Below are 17,852 nucleotides of genomic sequence, written 5' to 3' on the forward strand. Positions count from 1 at the left end.
TTACAAGCATGTCACACTAAGAGAAATATATTTTAACGTTGAACAATACAAGGAATACATACAAAGAGGTAAAATATAATCGCAGTGGAGATTCGATAAGTACCGAGGGGGAAATATGTATCTTTTAGCGAAAATAAAATTGCATCTTTTCATACAAAATGGAATCTTGTCATCGCCAGTGATGATTTTGTGTGTATACGGTATTTTGAATGGATTAATACGACAAAATATTATGAGTTGTCTTAGATTCCCAATATTCATTCTTATGTATTCTTTGTGGATATATTCCATATCTATTGGCTGTGTCAGCAAAATTGGTTTGTGATTGATCGGAGATTTTCAATGATATTTGTGTTTTCTATTTTTTGTTTTGTTTACCTTGTTTGTTTGCTTTTTGGAGTTTTTTGTGTGCCATGGACGTAAGCATTGTTGTATGGTTAAAACATTCTAATCGCAGCTAGGGTATTCCGGCGTTTTGAGCTCAATTCCACTACTTGTCATTCTTGGATAATTATCTGCTAGAAAACGCATAGGGAATTGGATTCTGTGGAAGAAATCTCTGTGAAAATCTACCATATATATATGTGTGTATGTGTTTGCGTGTGTATGTAGTTGCGTATGTATGTGTACGCGTGCATTATTGTTCGATAGCCTCTAAGTTAATCCCTCTCTGGTTTCAAGCTTCTACACTACGGCTTCAATTTGGTAACTAGCAACGACATATCATTTAAAATAAAAAATAATATGTGAATAACACTACGTTTCTTGAATTCTCATTTGTGCATTTTTATGACATAATATGAGGTAAAAAGAATTTCTTTTCTAATAAAGTGCAGATGTGCTTCGAATTTATTTCCTTCAAATGATTTTCTATCCGAAATCCGAGCTGATAACTGACATAATTTTGAGAGACGCTGTTTTTGTCTACGGATTTCAGATGGAAAAAAAGCCTAATTTTATGACGGTTACCTTCCTGGAATAAGTTGGGTTTTGGAAATCAGAACCCTTGTATCATGAAATATTTACTTCTAACTTATCAGGCAAATAATATTTTAACTGCAATCTAGGATAACGATATCATCTAACAGCTGCAACTGGTGTATGTATCCAGCCGGGTGACTGAAGCACCACAGTGACTGTACTATCCTGCATCAGAATCCTGAACTTGGCCATAGAAGAAAACTCAAGTTTTGTCGCACCAGGGCTGGTTCCAGTATGAGGGCAACAGAGCAGAACCTCTATAATCCGCGGCAAGCGAAAAACAATATTTCTCGATTGTAGTTGAAACTACCTTTATGGTATCAACAACTAAGTTCCTAGAATTCATTAGCAAAGGTTAGATTTTATTGTTTTAATTGAATTAGGGATGTGAAAAAAAAAATTATCAAAAAGAAAATGTTAATCACTCATAGATACCATCTGCATGACGTCAATAGCTACGTTAATGCGAATACTTTTAAACGCGAAAGGCTGCGTGTTGGCAGAATCGTTAGCGCTCCGGGGAAAATGCATAGCGGCATTTCTTCCGTCTTTACGTTCTCGGTTCAAATTCCCCGAGGTCAACTTTACCGTTTTATTCTTTCGAGGTCGATAAAATAAGAACTATTTGATTACTGAGGTCGATGTAATCGATTCACTCCTTCCCCAAAATTGCTGACCTTCAGTCAAAATTTAAAAGCGGTGAGCTGGCGGAATAGGCACGCCGGGCCAAATGCTTAGCGACAATTCGTCCGTATTTACGTGCTGAGGTCTAATTCCGACGAGGTCAACTTTGCATTATATCATTTAAGATCGATATAATAATTACCAGTTGAATTCTGGGGTCAATCTAATCAACGCAGACCCTCCCTCGGAATTACTGCCCTTGTGCCAAAACCGGAAATCAATGTTAATTTAATGCCACATTATATATAATATGGCAAGGCTTAAATGCGAAGGTAGTCTCCTTTTAGAATCAAATTCTAAGCTATAAAGTCATGGAGCGTTCCTATGCGAATACAAGAAAATAATTAGTTGAATTCATGTTCCCATTTACTTAGAGCAAGCAATAATTAGATTTCATTATAACCTAGAATTGAAAAGCAGCAGACCTCCACCAATCAATCAATTTCAATAATTCAAAATTCACTCTCAAGCTCCTGAATAATAAATCATTAGAGAAATAGTTTCTCAGGCTGAAATAATTAAAATTAGTGCTAAGTTATACTTGCTGTGTAACTGTTCGACTTTATTAGAATTGTTGACATAAAACTTATGAGCTTAAGTTACGTTGAAGAAGGGAAATTGAAAATCTCTGATTGAAATGAAGTGTACAAACTTTCATTGACTCTGTCGTGAAATCCATTAAGAAATGAAGAATAATAGCACGTAGAGATACAACATTGAATCCAGTTGAAACAACATCAATTTACCAAATTATTTTATTAATTTAAAACAAAGCCAAATGTTCTGGTTTTTGGTTCGGCGTCAGTTATGGACAAATAAATATTACAGCTAATATCACCGAAAGATCTTGTGAGGAGAGCGGCTATCTTTGATTGATCTATTTCTTAATATACAAGATAAATGATTGTGGGAGAAGCGATATGATATTTTAAAAGCATCACATAATTTTTGTTATTGTTGATGTTGATGTTCGATAGTACCAAGGCAGCTTTTATCCCGCAGACGTATGATCAAAGACGACAAACACGTGACCATCGATCATATATATATATATATATATATATATATATACAAGGTATGATCAATAAGTATCCAGACTGTCGGCATAGTAACAAAGCTAAATTGCACAGAGTAAAGCCGCTTGGCAGAGATTGACCTTGGACTCTGTTGTGCATGCGAACTAAGCTTAAACGTTCTAGCTCACTGCCGCTGTTTACAGCAGTGCTTGGAAGGAAGGTGTGTAGCGTATCATCGTCGCATTGACCATGACAGAGAAAGTTGTGATGGCGATACCTGCCCAGAGGCCTGCACAAAGCTGTAGAAAGTTTGAGAAGAAGAGTGTATGAGCCGCACACAAGTGTGCAAAGCGTTCAGACGTTTCCAAGATGGCCGAAATAAATGTCGGTAATGACGAACGTTCTTGGAGACCTGTAACCAGCAGAACTGAGTAAACCATCGCAAATGTGTGTGCAGCTGCGGGGGGAAATACTCGAATTATCATCCATGAGTTATCAGAGGATGTGTAGATTAGTTACGGTTCAGTTCAGTCCATTATCACTGGAGATTTGAGTAGGGGACGCGTGTCTGCCAATTTTGTGCCAAAATTCTACAAATAACAATAGAAATACCCATTCTCAAGTTTTGATGAAAAATATAAACATTATTTCATACACCGTGTGTGCATGCGCACACATGTATGAATATCTGAATGTATTTATATTCATTTGTATATGCATGCCAACTATTTCGCCAAAACAAACTGCCGCAATCGCAGGGGGAAATCTGCTTGCTTTTAAACTTCATTCATTCATTCAGCAAACTTTCTCTGTTAAGTTATCAGAAATAAATAAATGACATTTGATGGAGAAAGTATAAAATTTCCAACGTTTTCCTCATTAAATTTAACATTAGTCTTTTAGCTAAGTTAGAAAGACGATAAATGCTCACGTTCTGAGTAGAATAACATTTAATTTTCGTGTTCGTATTTACTTTTTCTCTTTTCTACTTTTATTCATTTTATCGTTATAGATTTTTTTTCTCTATTTTCATTATTCATTCTCCTTAATTAGTACCTGTGTGTCATTCAATGTTGAATTAAATGTAATTTTCCTAAATGCTGTAACACGGAAATCAAATAGCTTACTCGCTGTAAACAGGAATTAAATGGAATGTAGCAGTGACAATTTTTATTTCGATTCCAAATCTTTTGAAAATTGATGTACATAATGTTCGAATAAAATATGTGAAGCCGAAGGTGTAAAACACACACATACACACACACACACACACACACACAAATATATATATATATATATATATATACATATATATATATATATATATATATATATATATATATATATATATATATATATATATATATATATATATATATATATATATATATATATATATATATATATACATATATATATATATATTTATATGTATTCCTCCAGATTTATGTTTGTGTGTGTATATATATGTGTATATATATATATATATATATATATATATATATATATATATATATATACTGTGTGTGTGTTTGAAGATGTATGTTTTTTGTGTGTGTTTGTGTGTATACGTGTGTGCGTTCATCTCAAGAATTATTTGAATTCTAACTTCGTATAAGAAGAAATGATGGCCATTAAGTAAACGACAAAGCTTTCTTGTGTAAATCTCGAACATTTGCCACATTGTTTCTGTATATGTGGTAGTTCATATTTATATACATCCGTGCAATGCAATGGGTGACTATAACTTCAAGTACTGGAATCCTTTACGTAATTAACGCATATTTATATACATTTTACATATAGTTAGCATGACATCTCAGCCCTTCTCAGTTGTTGTTGAGCAGTAGTTACGCTCTGAGTTCAAATCCCATGGAAGTCAACTTTGCCTTTGATCACTCTGGTGTCAATGAATTAAAATACCAGTCAAATACTACGCTCAACATATCCTCAATATGGCGGTCTTCTGCTTAAATTAGGAACTTTTATTAAAATCAGTCTTACGGATGTAGATGGTCAGACAACATGCATTGAGGTATGCATACCTGGCTTTACGTTTTGTAGCCTGTTATATAAAAAATTCAAAATTCGCCAAACATAGGAACAATTTATCTTTTTATAAGAAACAGTTTATGAAAACAGTTTGTTTGTTTTTTATTTAACAGGCTCTGTATGGTTACCATTGTTTTGAATACACATTGCAATATATCTACCCCACTCAATGTGAACTCGTAATAGCACATCTGGTGATACGCGTTCGAATGAGTAGGTGATGCGTTCCTTCAAATGATTTGTCTTTTATATTTCCGCGATACACCATGCCTTGCAAATGCCCCAAACATAGAAATCAAGAGGGTCAGATCAGGGGATGTAGGGGATCTAATAAACTTTCTTATTAAAAAATAATATTTTTCCTGTGTATGGAGACTTTTGAATCACCCTGTATATACATATATATAGTCTTCATGAAAGATTGCTGAAACAAGAACTTGGCATATATCTTTGCAATTTCGAATCGATGTACTCAGATTTAAACGATTCTTAACTGATACTAGCAATAGAATATCATCTGTTTATTATTTGCTCGTCTTATATTCATCTGTATCTTAGAAAAATGTTTTTAATGGCAACAAAATATTACTTGAGTGTCTGCATATTCATATATACATATAGATGTATATGTGTGTGTGTAACAGATTCATGTGTATATGTGTATTTATGAGTATGACGGAAACCAATAAGCATAATTACATTTATAGATATATACATAAATATATATATCAATCTAGATCTACCGCACTCTCTCTCTCTCTCTCTCTCTCTCCTTCTTTCTCCTGCGCTTTCTTGACATGTATACGTGTATGTATATGCGTGTGTATGTATGTATGTATGTATGTATGTATATATATATATATATATATATATATATATATATATATATATATATATATACCTTATCACGCTCACATAATCTCAAGACGTATTTACATGAGAAATACACACTTATTTTACAATAGCATTTTAACGATATACATTTATACATACAGAAACATATCTCTGTATGTATCTCCTTGTATGTGTATTTCTATGCATATATGTCTGTGCGTCTACACATATGCATAAAACATGCGTATACACATTTAAATTTAAATGATTGCCAGCATTCTTAGCAATTAATAATGCTATAGCGTGCGTTCGTTATTTGCTTTATTACAGTTTAGTTATATTCTTGCACATCCGTCCCACAGCGATAATTAGAAAAATCTATTTCAGAGCGTATTAATTTATAATACATATCAACACCAAATACTGTATAAATTGAGGACAATGAATGCCATAAAACTGATGGAATTGAGATGTTTCGGATAAAATATTTCTGTGTACAGTTTGCACATATACAGGTGCACACACATATACACACACATACAGATACACGCACATCTATACACATATATTGTCAAGATTCTGCATTTTTGCATTTCTTTTAATTCATATAGTCACGTATTCATGTACATATATATATATATATATATATATATATATATATATATGCGTGTGTGTATATTGAGCTACTACTACTACTGCTGCTGCTGCTGCTGCTACTGCTGCTACTACTACTGCTACTACTTTTGTGATTGTTTAGCTTCAGATGAGCCCCGAATGGGAAAAATGTGATCAAAAGTATTCCAGTCATGACTAATATTTCTTAATTTTCATTGATTTTTCGATTTTATACACGTACAACATGTAACGACGCCTTTCCTTATTTAAGAAAATAGTGTTTAATTTGTGATAAATTTGGTTGATATTTCTAGCAAGTCAAACGACTAAAATATCCATCATTGGAGCATGCCTAACTGAATAATAACTAAAATAGCTTCGACCATGGATTGAACCTGCCACTGGGACTTATCTCTTGCACATACTGCCCTTGTTCCACCACCGAAGTGCAAATTACTAACATTCTCCGCATTTCGTTTTTAATATTTGTTTTTGTTTTTGTTTTTAAATATATAACGTGGATGTATATATTACAGAAACGTACAGTAAAAACGGTGACGGATAAAGAACGACGCCCAGTGGACATTTGGTTGAGGGCCAAAAAAGTAACTCCGTAGCTACAAGTCATATTTGCTGTTGCTGTATTTAAATTACTTGAAGGCATTAAACCAAAAATGAGAAAAGTAAAAAAGAAGAAAAAAGACATAATGCATTAAACGAGAAAATACAGTTATATAGATTTTGGCATTGACATTTCTACTTTAAATAGGAATTTTTTTATCTTGTTATTTACGTTGAACCTCATATAAGTATGAGTGCATAGTTGTTTGTTCACCTTTAGATTTTTGGTTTATGTTACATATTTTATCTATGTACGGGTGTTGGCGCTTCTGCTGGTCTACTGGCTTGTCTCTTACTTTCTTTCTTACTATTTCTATATCTATATTTTGTTTCAATTTCTGTATAGCTCTCAACATGTAATGTACGTGCGCGTTTAATGGTATATTCCCTGTCTCTCTTTCATTTTAACATACACTAATACATACTTATACGTCTATGTGAATGTGTATATCAAGTATGTGTGTCTGCTATAAACATGAACACAGTATTGTATAGCATTATATGTTTGTGTGTACATTTAAGTGTGTGTATAACAATAAAAAAACAACTTATAACTGCGAATTTTTTCACATCAGTAAAGAAACTAATTCATATAAAAGAAAAGAATACATCTATAGGTTCAACTTCATTATAATGCTTGTAGATATTTAATCAACCATGGGAAGACAGATCATAAAACAAGTAGCAATAGAATACGAAATTAGACCATGAACTTTTAGCATTAGTTACATTGCAAAATATAATAACGTAACAGAATTAAAGGTATCAACATCATTCGGTAAAAGTCTTATGTATATAATTGATCAGTAATGACTTTTTCTGTGATACATTTTCAGTGATATATTTTCAAGGAATATAAATTATATTACATAGCTAAGCCTCTCGCTCCTTATGGAACATGGATCATCAACGACGTTCCATCACTCTTTTCGCCCCTGGCGAATATTTTCTGGTTCTTTCCACTTCGATAACTTTCTTAAGATGTTCAGGGAAGAAATTCCTCTTACACGTTTACTTGGTTCTGAATTGTCATCGATTCTCCTGTGACTTTACTTTTTTCTAGGTCGAGTGTGTTGGCCAAATGCAAAGCCATTTTACCACTAGGAATTTGTGGTCCATATTAGTCCGGCCTATATGCTTTGGAACCTTTTTTTACTTTTCTACAAATTTCATACTTGACGACCTAATATTAAAGTTGAACTAGAGTAGTATTTACAACCTGCAAGCATATTGCGTTTGGAAAGCAAATTGCTCTAACAAAGTATTCTACCAAACTTGCCAGTGGCACATTCCTATGCCAGAAGTTATGAACCACGCGCTATTCTAATTGAAGCCATTCTACCTCTTCAACTCAAATTGCAATGTTGAATTTACATCGAGGTATCTACAACAGTAACGTAGATTTTAGAATATAGTAAACTGGAAAGAAAACAGTATTTCCTCACAGTATCTGGCATCGATACTTGCCTTTGTCAATTACTTTGACGAAGTCGTATGATAGATTGAAATCTGATAGTACGGTAATAAAATATATTTGCACTATTAGTAAGAAAATACCACTTATTATTTCATTTTCTATCCACCATTTCTTTTCTGACTATACTTTACTGAATTTCTGAAAGAAACTTTGATTGATGAGAAGAACATATGTAATTAAATTTTGTAACTATTTAACAACTTCGTTTTGTATTTTGTTCTTTATATCACTAAGTCAATATAGATATATATATATATCTGCATACGTGAGTGAAAGCGTAGACATGGTGTAATCTTTCGAAATCTATATTATAATGAACTTAACTACTTTTACGTTATTAAAACGTAAGTAATATTCTTTTCTATTCTAGGCACAAGACCCGAATTTTGGGGCAGGGGGCCAATCGATTAGATCCACCCCAGTACGCAACTGCTACTTAATTCATCGACCCCCGAAAGGGATGAAATGCAAAGTCGACCTCGGCGGAATTTGAACTCAGAACATAAAGACAGACGAAATACCGCCAAGCATTTTGCTCTGCGTACTAACTATTCTGCCAGATCGCCGCCTTAGCTTTGTACCTATAGTAGAAATAATTTATTATTAATATTTTAAGATGTCGTACACTATTCAATATTGTGATGTTGTAGATTGATATTGTGTGCAGCGAGGATCTGTACTGTCCATCAAATCACAGCAAGGACCTGTTTCCATACATTCAAAATACACACTTGCACACACACACACACACACACACACACACGAATTTGGGTTAAGCTGGGGTTTTCAGAAAAATAAATCGACCAGCTAACTCGCAAATTACAATGTCACATTTTTTACTTTACCCCTTCAACTTATACTAAGCTATGTAAATATAGGGACGTTAGATTGAATTCATCAATCGATTTGAACTTGTTTTAATCTACTCTAATTCCAGTAGAAATTCTTAATGAAAATTAAATATTAAATCACGTAACTCGCTTTGATGTATTTACAAACCAAAGATACATATACAAATAAAAATATTTCTTGAAATCCAAAGGACTTTCTTATTGTTTTTTGTTTTGATTTTTTTTAATCATTTGTGGGATTTTTTTTTACCATAGTTGCCTGAAGTTACATTAAAAATGCAACGAAATAATTCTTAGTCACTGTAAAATCCGAATCTTTTTGACCTACTGGAATCAAATTAACACTTTCTATTTGCCGAAAGAAACCTTAAGAACGTGTGTTTTAATTGGAACATCTCTGAGTTAATATTATTTAAAGATATTATTTAGTTTAACATTTCGAGGTTGTCACAGCAGAACTAATGACGAAGGAAATAATTTAATATTCTTTACGATTAATTTATCACTTAAATCTAATGCAGCAATTTTTGCTTTAGTGCTTTTTATTATTTTTTTTTATTTTTACTAATGGCTTTTAACATGTCTTCTTTTTTATTGTACATTCTATTATGTATCTGTAATACGTTCAAACTGTTACTTTGTTTATTAATATATTGCTTTAACGGCAAGCTATGCGAAGATATATTTTTCATGTTTATTATTTTTTTCAATATCTATAAATGGGAGTAGATGCAGTCCCATTATACATACTCGTATATATTTCATACACACACACACACACACACACACACACACACACACACATATGCATACATACATACAGATAGGCATACATATATACATATATAGATAGATAGAGACATAAACATATATATATATATATATATATATATATATATATATATATATATATATATATATATATATATATATATATATATATATATATATATATATATATATATTCATATATATATACATATCCAAACATTCATAGACACATACATACATTACATATATATATATATATACATATATATATATATATACATATATATATATATATATATATATATATATATATATATATATATATATATATATATATATATATATATATATATATATATATATATATATATATAATCATGCGCGTACGTGCAAGAGGACTTGAATGCGTGTGTAGGGGAATAAATTTTATTCAATCGAAAATTAAAATGAATATGCAGTAAGAACAAAAGTTATAACAAAGATTCCGAAAATAATTATTACATTTACTCCCTATTTGAGTGTACATGATTTGAAAAAAACACGCCCGCACGCACACACATACGCACACACACGCACACATGCACACATACACACACAAACATGTAAGATAGACACACGTACATATATGTAGACGCATACAAAAATGCTCCCATATACATATACATACATACATACATACATACATACATATATGTATATACACGCATACATGCATACGTGCGTACGAAGTTACATTCGTATACACATACAAAATTTTACAAATCTAATGTGCTATACTGTATAGTATGTGCGTAAAAGTTTGAGAGTCAGTGCGTGTATAGATTTGCGTAGATACGTTCATGGTTGTATAGTACGAGAACGTATGTGTTCTCTAAACATTAGAGTTGTGTGCGTGTATGATAATGTACATCGCTACATGTTATATATGTACGAGCGAACCTGTCTATCATTCTCAGTATGTATCTACCTAACTATCTATGTACCATCTATCCATCTATCTATCTATCTATCTATCTATCTATCTTTATTTGTCTCTCTTTGCATATATATATATATATATATATATATATATATATATATATATATATATGTGATATGTACGTGTGGTGGTGTCTTGAAAAGCCTCTGGGTAATGGTTTTAACATAGAAACGTGTGTAATAATTACTTTCTGAATTTACAACCACATCAACAGCAGTGTACATGAAATAACATAAACTAATTATTCTCCTGTAATATATTTCCCTTTATTATGTTTCTGTTTTTTGTTTCTTTCCTTCCTAATCGCAGTTTTGTTAATTGTGTATTTAACTAATAGAAAACTCATTTATACGTAGAAGGTGAAACAATGGAAGTTTAAATTCTTTATTTTCTGACTATGTATATTATGTATATTTCCTGATTATATATGTGTGTATGCGTATTCATATATATATATATATATATATATATATATATATATATATACATATATACATATACATATATATACAATATATATATACATATATATATATATATATATATATATATATATATATATATATATATATATATATATATATATATATATATATATATATATATATATATATATATATATATATATATATATATATATATATATATATATATATATATATATATATATATATATATATATATACAGATATAGATATATGCACACAATACCACAATATCAATACATGTAAACACACACACGTGTGTTACATATACATATACATATTTACATATGTATGCATGTATGTCAAATCGTACGTGAAAACAGATTGCTATATCTTAGGAACGTCATTTTGCTAGCAAAAACAAAAGCTCTGTTTCTATTTTGTTTCTTTTTATTATTCTTATTATCATTATTATTGTTGTTGTTGTCATTTTTGTTGTTATTATTGCTCTGCCTTTTTGTTATTGTATTGTGTTGTTGTTGTTGTTGTTGTTTTGAAATGCGACAAGGTGGTATGATCTTTCCCACACCAAAAACAGAAGTGCTTAGCGGTATTTATTCCGACTCAATCTACTGAGTTGAAATGCTACCGTTATCAGTTGATATGTAAACAAATACGTGTGGAATGTATTTTTCATTGGCGTAGACGTGGCTCTGAGGTAAGGCACTTGCTTCCCAGACACATAGTTCTGGGTTCAGTCCCACTGCATGGCGCCTTGGGCGAGTGTCTTCTACTATGGCCTCAGGCCGACCAAAGTGTTGTGCGTCGATTTGGTAAACGGAAACTGAAAGTAACACACGTCATGTATACGTGTGTATGTTTGTGTTTGTGTGTGTGTGAGTGTGTGCATCATTGTTTTTGTCTGAGACTGCCCCTCCTCCTCCTCATCACTGGAAAACGGTATTGGGGTGTTTATGTCTCCGTAAATTAACGTCCAGGAAAAGACCGATAGAATAAGTACTAGGCTTAAATAAAATAAGTCTTAGAGTCGATTTGTTTCACTAAAGCCCAGCTTGGCTGAAACAAGTAAAAGAATAAAAAAATATAAACAATTTATCGTTTGCTAACATTTCATTTTAATTAGTTTCAATTCAAATTTCGAACTGACCCTTAAGTTAATGCCTATTTCTCGACCCTGCATGTTTTATTTCAATCACCATACGCAACACGACGGATGATACCACCGACATTACGTTTTTTAGCATGACATCTTCGACTCATTGCTAGAATTGATAAATACTTTTAGCAGCGAACAGTAGAACATGAATATTAAAACAGATCCGAAACTCTAGCTAAGTAATACGTATATATTCGATTTTTGATGTGTCGCGGCCATTTCAAAATATTTATATCTCTGATGTCATTGAGGATGACATTGGTGTGACAACTGTCAATAGTTTCTTTTATGTTCTTTTTCTAGAAACTGCCAATTCTAGTTTGAGTGTTTTCCATTTACCTTCGTCACCATTTTTGTAGCCCAAGTCCATTCATGTTCACTTCCATATTTTTCCTGAACAGTTGAATTTCCGGTATGCTTGTCATCCATATATTTTGATGTTTCCTATCTGTTCAATGCTTATTGCTTTATGTATATATTCCTAACCTGACAATCTAACAAATATCACGTTTTATACTCCTATTTCCTTACGATATAACAATATTTTTTGTTTGATCCCTACCTCAATTTAGGTTTTCTCTATTTTATACATTTATATTTATCTTTTTATGCCATTTTCGTAAAACAAGGAATATTTCATCTTCAAACCACAAAATATCATTTCCTTATTTATTATTATTATTATCATTATTCTTCTTTTTTTATTGTCAATTTTATATTTTTCTTCATTTGAGTCGTTGTATAAGTTGCTTTGATTTCTTTCACGGTTTGAGTTTTAAAATATAAATGGGCTATGGTAGGTAAACCCCCGAGCATGCTTTTGTCTTGCTTAAGTATATACACACGCACACGCGCATTCCCACACGCAGACACAGAGAGAGAGAGAGAAAAAGGCGGTAAGAGAAAGAAAGAAATGGAACATCTGAAGAGATTGTGAATCAGAGTACTAAAATGAATGTAAATCTCAGAAGACCTAGCTGCGAGAGAAACAATGAATTAAACACAACAAAATCATAAAAGGGATTTGTTTATATTACTATTTCTCTCATACGAAGAGTGATAATATATATATATATATATATATATATATATATATATATATATATATATATATATATATATATATATATATATATATATATATATATATATATATATATATATATATATATACATATATGGAGGAGATGCAAGTAGTATATATCTTTTAACATATATAACTAAGTATGTACAACGAGTGCTTAGATCTATTTACCACTAAAACGCTGTCTTGAAGTGCAATTGGGAACGTGTGTTTCCTTATGTGTTAATTGCAGCAATGAAGGTGATTCCTGCCTTCATGTACTGTCATATAGTGGCAGAATCGTTTGTACACCGGGCAAAATGCGTAGCGGTTTTCAAGTTCATCTTCACTTTCTAAGTTCAAATTCTGCCAAGGTAGCATTTGCTTTTAATCCTTAGGGATCGATAAAATAAGAACCAGGTGAACACTGGAGTCTATGTAATCGACTTACTCCCTCTTGAAATTACTAGTCTTTTGCCAAAAATTTGAAGTCAAAGACAGCGTACGTCTCTATCCATTTCTCGTTTTTTCTCATGTCCATACATATTCCTTGTCTTTATCTTTCTCTTTGACTTCCATTCTATTTTTTTCATTCTCTATCTCTCTCTATCTCTCTTTCTCTGTCTACCATCTTTCTTATATTTCTCTCTGTCTCCCTCACTCTTTATTTTTCTCTCTCTTTCTCTCTATCTATTTCTTTCACTCTCTCGCCCCTCTCTCTCTCTCTCTCTCTCTCTCTCTCTCTCTCTCTCTCTCTCTCTCTCTCTCTCTCTGCAGGAAACTGTTGCACTACTTTCTACTCTACTTCCACCATTTCAAAAGTTTTTTTCCCCCGACTTTACACCATACAGCATCTTTCTCATTCGTAAATATAAATACGTTTGCATTCATATCTGCTTGATACCTCCTCTATTTATCTCCCTTTCCATCTCACTCATTACCAACCCACACTTCCCTTCTCTCTATATCTCTCCCCCTCATCTCTCTCTCTCTCTCTCTCTCTCTCTCTCTCTCTCTCCTCTCTCTCTCTCTCTCTCTCTCTCTCTCTCTCTCTCTCTTTCTTAATCCCAGCCCACATATCTCCAAAGAGTTGAAAAAGAAATAATATAAATGATAATTACTTTTCACTGACAATATTTAACATTTAAAGAAAAGTTCAATGCGACTGTGTTGGACATGCCGCATCATTTCACCGAATTTAATTCGTACTAAGAACTTATTATGACATATGTTTAAAGAAAGGTTGGCTAATTTCAACGTTAAATTTTATGCCTGACATTTGTATCAGCTTACAGGTTTTATACTAGTTCAGACAGACCTAAATCTGAAATAATTCTTAAATTCTTCAATAATATTGTATTATCTATCAGCACGATTCCTGATCCAACTGTTCGGGTGTCTCTTGTGTTTATGAGACAACTGTTTGGTTAAACAAACAAATGAAGATAATTATAATATGTAATTTCAACCAATGGTTGCAAATATTTCTTTTGTCCGTGTGTGTGCATGCAGATAGATAGATAGATAGATAGATAGATAGATAGATAGATAGATAGATAGATATATAGACGTGTGTGTATGGGTGGGGAGTATCAGTATTGAGTTCTCTTCTGTTTGTTCCTATATATATATATATATATATATATATATATAAGCAGAAAGAGAGAGAGAGAGAGAGAGAGAGAGAGAGTGAGAGAGAGAAGGGGCAGATTGATAGACACATAGCTAGTGATAGAAAATATAAAGCACATGTGGGCATGTATGAATATATACATATATATGCACATTTTATACGCATATACATTCATAAGCGAAACCATGCATTTGCGAGATATGTGTGTGTGTGCGAGATTGGTTGTGCGTGCGTGTGTGCATGTATATATGCTATGTCCAGTTGATTTGAGTACCTCAAGGAATATGTAATCATAGCAGACCTATCACATGGTCGGTGCGAAAAACAACCTCATATTTAACGCTGCTAGATATCCAACAAGACAAATAGAAGGTCTTAGAAAAGTCAGTCACTACCGACTCTAGTTCTTGTGAAAACATCTATGTAGGAGAGGAGTAGATAATATACTGTAACTGATGTGCGAGCAATCGCCCTCTACTATCCTGTTCCCTTGTAGATGTGTCCAGGGAGTTCAGGTAAGTTCACTGCCATCAATTCACCGCAGGGAAAATTCACTAACATCAATTCATCATGCAGACATTTCAGTGCGAGGAAAGTTTCGCGAGAAAATATATCCATAGCATCTTACCATTAGTAAGAAAGTGACAGTAATGGAGACCATGCGGTGAATTGATGACGGTGAACTTTCCCTGCGGTGAGTTAATGAGAGTGAAGTTAGCGGATATGTTGTCCAGGATGTTATGTGCTTGAGGTAAACACTCTGAGAGGCTTTTAAGTTATGGCTGTGAGATTTGAAATAAAATGCTAATTTGAGGCACTCATAATTATTAGCTTGCTTATCGTTAGCATATATATATATATATATATATATATATATATATATATATATATATATATATATATATATATATATATATACATATATATATATATATATATATATATATATATATATATATATATATATATATATATATATATATATATATATATATATATATATGTATGTATGTATATATAGCTAGAGAGACAAGCGAATATTTAATAAACTTTTATATAAATAAACATATTCTTTTCTACTCTAGGCACAAGGCCCGAAATTTTTAGGGACACTAGCACACAACTGGTTGTTAATTTATCGACCCCGAAAGGATGAAAGGCAAAGCCGACCTCGGCAGAATTTGTACTCAGAACGTAAAGACAGACGAAATACTGGTAAGCATTTCGCCCGGTGTGCTAACGTTTCTGCCATCTCGCCACCTTTTTGCTGTATATATATTGCTAGAGGGAGAAGCAAATATTTAATAAACTTTTACATAAATATATTGACATGGTGCAAACATATACTCGATGACAAAGCACTGTACTGGCTCAGAGTTATCTATACATATTTACTCAACAGTTTTTCTTCTTTTTTTGCCCCCCCCCCCCTTTTTTTTTAGAAGAGTATACGATTAATAATATATTTTCTCTTGAATTAATTTTTCAATTGAACAGGAGAAACAATCTCTGAAAAAATATTCCAGTCATTTTGAAAATTTATACGAGGAAATTTTCATTTTCCACTCATATTAATTGTTTTCAATTCTATTTTCCCTTTTCTAACAATATAGGCCTAATTAACAATGTTCCCTAATTAACAATATATGCCTAATTAACTATATTTACTTAACTATTTATTTGCATACAAATTCAAGTCAATTCAAAATCAGCAAACTCATCCCATTCTTATGAATAAATTGTTAGCGTATTATCATAGCCTGCATTTTATTGTTCCTTTTATAGTGAATATATACACACATACACACACACGGAGACAGACACACACAGACGCACGCACGCACGCACGAACACACACACACACACAAACACACAGAGGCACACACACACACACATATACATGTGCATTAACATACAAAATGTTGAGCATGTATATTTGTATATGCCTATGTGTGTGTGTGTGAGAGTGTGAACATGTGTGCATGTGTGTGAGTATGTGTGTGTGTATGTTTGCATATACATATATGCGTATAAATCAAGAGAGAAAGTAAGAGAGGTGGGTGGAAAAGTGTTACACATATAGATATATGCACATAGGTATGTATCTATGTCTAAGTGTGTGTGTATATATATATATATATAGATGCACATATACATACATATATACATATACATACACGCATAGATAGATAGATAGATAGATAGATAGATAGATAGATAGATAGATAGATAGATAGATAGATAGATAGATAGATAGATAGATAGATAGATGCTATAACAAACAGTTGTTCGTTATTTAAAGAAATGGATATTTGTAACGTTCAGGCATTTCACAAATGTAGGTGGACCACTATGGAACTGAACTGCCTGAACCGGCGCCTGAAACTACGTCGCCATATCACTTTCTCTAAAGGTTACGCTTTCTCACTAACTTTCTCTCCTAAGTACTAGTAAGGCGAGGGCACGCTGACGTGAACATGTAGCAGAGTGAGTATGTATGGGTGTATATGTGCTTGTTTGGGCGTTTGGTCCATGCAGTGTGATAGCAGAGGAACAAATGTGAGAGGAGAAATAATGGTCTCAATTTTTGCCACAAGGGCAGACGTTTTGGGAGCAGGGGATAAGTCGATTACATGGACCAGTGTGTTTCGAGGGCACTTAATTTATCGACCC

Source organism: Octopus bimaculoides, chromosome 19 (assembly GCF_046866305.1).
Source record: "Octopus bimaculoides isolate indiv1 chromosome 19, ASM4686630v1, whole genome shotgun sequence".
In the NCBI taxonomy this organism is placed as follows: domain Eukaryota; kingdom Metazoa; phylum Mollusca; class Cephalopoda; order Octopoda; family Octopodidae; genus Octopus; species Octopus bimaculoides.